Source organism: Polypterus senegalus, chromosome 14 (assembly GCF_016835505.1).
Source record: "Polypterus senegalus isolate Bchr_013 chromosome 14, ASM1683550v1, whole genome shotgun sequence".
Taxonomy (NCBI): domain Eukaryota; kingdom Metazoa; phylum Chordata; class Cladistia; order Polypteriformes; family Polypteridae; genus Polypterus; species Polypterus senegalus.
In genome coordinates this window covers 97303051-97309950 of record NC_053167.1, presented here as the reverse complement: position 1 = coordinate 97309950, position 6900 = coordinate 97303051, and positions in this window count along the sequence as shown.

The following is a 6900-nucleotide window of genomic DNA, read 5'->3' as shown; positions in this document are numbered from 1 at the left end:
ACATGCCCCCTATGCACCCAGACCAATATAGTATATAAAAGTAGAGACATTTTAATGGGTTATGAGGAAAACAAAACCAAAGTAAAAACTTGAAAATTATTTACTAAAAGTGCAATTACATACATCATAGTTTGTTTGAAAACAGCGTCTGCCTTGTTTGATAAATGTCAATAGAATATTCATCACGAAATTTACACTTACGTTTTGGCACCTTGGGATGGATGGATGGATTAGTTTTTAAGTTAGAAAAAAGTGGGCTGTGGCAAGTAGTAACAACACACTTTTTTGACACTATATGCTGCAATGCTGATACAGAACTGCACAGCAGCGTGGCTGGAGAGCAAAAAGGTAAGTGTCGCTGTCCTCAGCCAACCATAGCAACTGAACAAGTTGCAAACAGGCAGCAAACACTAGTTTCCTCATTACATTTGGGTTATTTTCATCATGAGAATCTGAGAAAAGAAAGCATAATTACTTATAAAGTTACAACTAAGTACTGTAAGAAGGTAGTAAAAATATATTTTTATTATGAAATTTGAAAATGAACTAAATACGGGACATTTGGGTAACCCTGAAAATTCAGTACGGGACAGGGGACAAAATGCTTATATATGGGACATGTCCCATATATAAGGGACGTTTGGCAACCCTAGGTAAATCCCCTAATTGGTAACAGGTACAAGAAGCAGAATTAGTATTAATAGGGAATGAGGTAGGGATAATGAACATCTCTAAGTTTAAGCATTGTGAGCAGGTGCTGTAAGAAAGCAAATCAACTGGATGCCATAGGCTAGGACAAAGTCCTAAAAGTTACTTCTAGTCAAGACACTGTTACAGTGACATCAGAAAAAGCCCTGTAGGTTCTAGTGTGAAGGCATGGGGTAGCAATGGGGTACTATAGCTTGTATGTGTGCTGTGTGACTTGAAAGAGTATTACACCAGGCCATAAGCATGAATGTGTGACAGAGATGGCCTGTGGAACTGTGTCAAGTTCTTCTTTAGAGGTCAGTCGACCCCGTACTAGACAAGGATGGCTGGTCCTCTGACAAAAGAGAACTTGAGCCCAGGGAGAAGACATTGAAGTTGGTAACACATTCTGGCTGCTACAGAGCTCATGGTTATTAAAGAAATTGTAAGGGAGCATAACATCCCAATATTAAGAGAATGCATCACAACAAGTGCCTTGAAGGCTTTGCCCTTTAAACACAGCAAAAGTTTAAGGGATGCAAAGGCACCAGCAGCTACCAGCAGTGTTCTGCCAGAAGGTTGGAATATTGGCAGGTCATTAAGGTAAATGAAGTGGACTAGGAGATGAAAACATAAGTCAGAACAGGCTTGTATCAAACTAAGTACTACTAAACCATATATGCAAACTCAATAAATGAGTCAAAAATAAGAATCAAAAGTCAAAGTCAAAAATTCACAAACAAACTAATTCCAATGATAATGTTTTGAGTGTATCCATAATGCCAGCTTACATACCATTGCCAAAACAGCACTAGCGCTCAGTTAGGTCCATAAATATTTGGACAGAGACAACTTTTTTCTAATTTTGGTTCTGTACATTACCACAATGAATTTTAAATGAAACAACTCAGATGCAGATGAAGTTCAGACTTTCAGCTTTAATTCAGTGGGTTGAACAAAAAGATTGCATAAAAATGTGAGGCAACTAAAGCATTTTTTTAACACAATCCCTTTATTTCAGCGGCTCAAAAGTAATTGGACAAATTAAATAACTGGAAATAAATTGTTCATTTCTAATACTTGGTTGAAAACCCTTTGCTGGCAATGACAGCCTGAAGTCTTGAACTCATGGACATCACCAGATGCTGGGTTTCCTCCTTTTTAATGCTCTGCCAGGCCTTTACTGCAGCGGCTTTCAGTTGCTGTTTGTTTGTGGGCTTTTCTGTCTGATGTTTAGTCTTCAACAAGTAAAATGCATGCTCAATTGGTTTAAGATCAGGTGACTGACTTGGCCATTCAAGAATTTTCCACTTCTTTGCTTTAATAAACTCCTGGGTTGCTTTGGCTGTATGTTTTGGGTCATTGTCCATCTGTATCATGAAACGCTGCCCAATCAATTTGACTGCATTTAGCTGGATTTGAGCAGACAGTATGTCTCTGAACACCTCAGAATTCATTTGGCTGCTTCTGTCCTGTGTCACATCATCAATAAACACTAGTGTCACAGTGCCACTGGCAACCATGCAGGCCCAAGCCATCACACTGCCTCCACCGTGTTTTACAGATGATGTGGTATGCTTTGGATAATGAGCTGTTCCACGCCTTCTCCATACTTTTTTCTTGCCATCATTCTGGTAGAGGTTGATCTTGGTTTCATCTGTCCAAAGAATGTTTTTCCAGAACTGTGCTGGCTTTTTTAGATGTTCTTTAGCAAAGTCCAATCTAGCCTTTCTATTCTTGAGGCTTATGAGTGGCTTGCACCTTGCAGTGCACCCTCTGTATTTACTTTCATGCAGTCTTCTCTTTATGGTAGACTTGGATATCGATACACCTACCCCTGGAGAGTGTTGTTCACTTGGTTGGCTGTTGTGAAGGGGTTTCTCTTCACCATGGAAATGATTCTGCGATCATTCACCACTGTTGTCTTCCGTGGACGTCCAGGTCTTTTTGCTGCTGAGTTCACCAGTGCTTGCTTTCTTTCTCAGGATGTACCAAACTGTAGATTTTGCCACTCGTAATATTGTAGCAATTTCTCGGATGGGTTTTTTCTGTTTTCGCAGCTTAAGGATGGCTTCTTTCACCTGCATGGAGAGCTCCTTTGACCGCATGTTGTCTGTTCACACCAAATCTTCCACATGCAAGCACCACACCTCAAATCAACTCCAGGCCTTTTATCTGCTTAATTGATAATGACATAACGATGGACTTGCCCACACCTGCCCATGAAATAGCCTTTGAGTCAATTGTCCAATTACTTTTGAGCCCCTGAAATGAAGGGATTGTGTTAAAAAATGCTTTAGTTGCCTCACATTTTATGCAATCTTTTGTTCACCCCACTGAATTAAAGCTGAAAGTCTGCACTTCAACTGCATCTGAGTTGTTTCATTTAAAATTCATTGTGGTAATGTACAGAACCAAAATTAGAAAAAAGTTGTCTCTGTCCAAATATTTATGGACCTAACTGGGGAACATCTCCTAATGACATGCCATCCCAACAGGGCACCAAAACAGTGACTTCCACAGAAAATTAAAAAGGCAACATAATATAATCAAAGCAAAACAATACAATAAATTACCTATTACAGTACATCCCAAAAAAAATGAATAGAGCCAAAACAAAAATTTCTTTAGTCTCAGAAATAAATTATAAATTTTGCTCAATCTACCACTTAATAACGTGTGTATGAGGTGGTGGACGGAAAGCCTGGTGTCTTCAAAACAAATTTAAGACCTCTCTGAACCTGCAAGGGATTCCAGGGATTAGGCAGTAAGGGATCTTGGAATGGGGTTTAAAATAGCCACAGTGTCAAATACTAATTGAGTACAGAGTCAGAAAAGGAGTGGTGAACAATTATTTTACAGAGGGAGGTGAGGTCCAGAGAGAAAAAGAGAGAAGAAAAGAAGGAGAGACACACAGCTCTCTTTACTACCAGATTCTGAGTATAACGTTGGGAGGAAAGTTTGTATTGAAAGCTCAGGTGGTGGGACAAAGAAAGGCAATTATTAAAAGAGTGATACAGAAAACCAGTGGGTAAAATGAGGAGAGCATTTGTGTATTGTGTAAATTTTGGCTGGTATTTTGGTGAGCCGTTCAACTGGATAGGCAGGGGTTTAACATTGAAATAACCATTCCTGTAAGGAGTGAATTTTTTTTGTCTTTGTTTATTTGTACCTTGTCTTATTCCAGCAATCATTAAATTTACTTTTGTTAAAAAAGTGCCACTTTCTTCTTAATCTTTTGCCTTTTTTTATTTGTCTAGGACCAGAGGACTGCCAAATGGTCCACCTCCTATCACAACATATAATGTATACCTGTGTATTGGATATCCAAAGTATATACACACTTATTGAAGTTCAGCTTTTATTAATGTAGAAGCTGAAATCAATTCCTTCTTTCACTTTTATGAGACCTTGCAACCAACAACATTTTAATGAAAAACAAATGAATGATGAAAAAAATACATCTTTCAGAGACTTGGTAGCCATGATTTCACACTTGTAAATTGAAAATTTAGCCAATAAAAGGTGTCATTTTGCTTGGCTTTTCTCTACATTCATAATGGCTAACACGGTACAACACCCTAGTACTAATTAAATTCAATTAATTCTTATATAATGTCTAAGGCTCAAAGTTGTGGGACCATGGCAGAATTTTCTTTTATGTGTGCAGACTTCTCTAATATTAATATTGACTTACCTAACTAATAATGTCTACAGTATCTCTCTTTTGCTAGTGACTAGTGAGGCTTGGAAGTTTACATATCATTCTCGTAACAACAAAATCAATCAAAAGATGGAATGCTTCTGCCTGGTCTGCCTTGATTAACATCTGATATTAGTGATGCATTCTGACATGATTAACATCTGATATTAGTGATGCATTCTGACATAAACATCAAGTAAGCTAACAGCCTTAAAACCATCCACTGCCAGGAAAATATACTGGCAATGAACTACTTAAACTGAAAGAGCAACACCTCATATTTAGATTTGAACTGTTATGCCTGTAACAAAAATGACAGACCTGTCCTGAAAAGGAACGTTTTAACAACTGCCTAAGCCCCAAAGACAGAAACAAAAGTAGATGTCCTAAAAAGGACAATTAAAAAAAAAAACAAGTGTATCCTAAGTGTATCCTAAAAATGACAGAGAAGGATGATCAGGAGACAAGGGGAAACAAGGGGAGACAAGAGGCAGAATAATGTCCAGACCAGAAAGGCAAGGAATAAACTAACTAATCAAAAACTGTAGTCAAAAACCAAACAAAGAGCACAAAATCAAAAATGAAACTCAAGAAATAGTAAATGAGGTTTTATTCAAATACTAGGATAAAGAGAAACTAGTGCTGCCATTTTTTTTTTTTTTTTTTATTAATCTTATTACAATCCATACAAAGCAATCAAGATTTTAAAAAAGAAAAATTGAGTTAAGAACAGATCGATCCCCACCCCTGAGAGAGAGAGCAAGCCAAATAACGTTAAATTTAAGGCTTGTAAACATACCTAATTTAAAAAAAAAATTCTCTATGCTTTATGAACTTATTTTAAAATATTACTGATTAGATCCTGCCATGTTTTGAAAAAGGTCTGTACAGATCCTTTAACTGAGTATTTGATTTTTTCCAATTTCAAATAATATAACACATCGGTTTCCCACTGACTTAAAGAGGAGAGTTTGGATTCTTCCAGTTTATCAGAATGAGTCTGTGTGCCAACAGTGTAGTGAATGCAATCACGATTTGTTTGTCTTTCTCAACTTTAAACCCTCTGGAAGAACCCCAAACACAGCTGTTAATGGGTTAGGAGGGATTGTGAGTCAAGGCTGTCTGACAGGTAATTAAAAATTTTTGTCCAGAATAATGTTAATTTGGTGCAGGCCCAGAACATGTGACCTGTTGAGGCTGGGACTTGGTTGCAACGTTCGCAGGTTGGATCATGTCCTGGAAACATTTTGGAGAGTTTTAGTCGGGACAGATGTGCTCGATATATATAATTTTGAGTTGTATAATTGTATGCTTTGTGCATATGGAGCTTGAGTGAATTCTCTGCATTGCTACTTTCCACTCCTTTTCTGATATATTAATTGAGAGATCTTTTTCCCAGTGTACTCTTGGATCTTTGAAAGGGAGGGATTGTAAAAGGATTTTATATATTGTATAGTGCTGCCATTTTAATAGGTGCGGTAGAATTAAGTCATGTGACACAACTCCTAGGACTCCCATATTGTGATGGTAACGGGTACAACAAAATACCTGTGCCCATAAAACATAGAATGGCACTGCATTAAAATTGAAAATAATTTTTAAAAAAATGAACATTTCAAAATATACATTTTTAGCATAATGATACAAATAACTTAGATGTGAAAAGGACAAGCAAAAGTAACACAGAAAGAACATGCAGATGATACACTCTCCATGACTAAAACACAAGTCTCTGGGGCTGTCTGGTAGCAGAGCTAACCACCAGTTGTCCAGGCATTTTCTGGACAGCATTAGGCCAGCAAACAATTTAAAAAATAATTTTCTTATTTGAAATAAAGGCATATAATTACTGGATTCTTCTCCATGATGAGGAAGTAGCATGTGTAAGGCTCTTTCAAGTTCAGCGTCATTGGTAAGTCCCAAAATTGTAATCATTTTGCAAATTCAAGAGCACTTGCTGAAGTCCACAGCTGTATAAACTGAAGTAAAACAGGTCCAGAAGTCAATATAGAAATATAATGTTCCTATTTACGTTTCTTGCTGCAGCATTTGTAACTGAAAGGTAAACGTTAATGATTTGAACAGTTTATGAATAAATCCATTCATCCATCCATTATCCAACCCTCTATATCCTAAAACAGGGTCACGGGGGTCTCCTGGAGCCAATCCCAGCCAACACAGGGCGCAAGGCAGGAACAAATCCCAGGCAGGGCGCCAGCCCACCACAGCTTTATGAATAAAGTGAACTGTAAATAATTCTGCTTGAAAAAACACTGAAAAATGACTCCAGGATGCTGGCCATAATATACTTTTCCAGTTATCTTCTGTTCAATGTCTCTCTTTTGCCCATTTTACTATTTTCTTTTTATTTGCCAGTTTCAGGTATGAATTTTAATTTGAAACCCTGTCCCTTTGGCCAGCACCCCAGAGCCAACTTTTCACTGTTGCAGATGACACTGGTATTTGGCATGTATTTAAGCAAGAAGCCAACGAATGACCTGTAAGGCTGT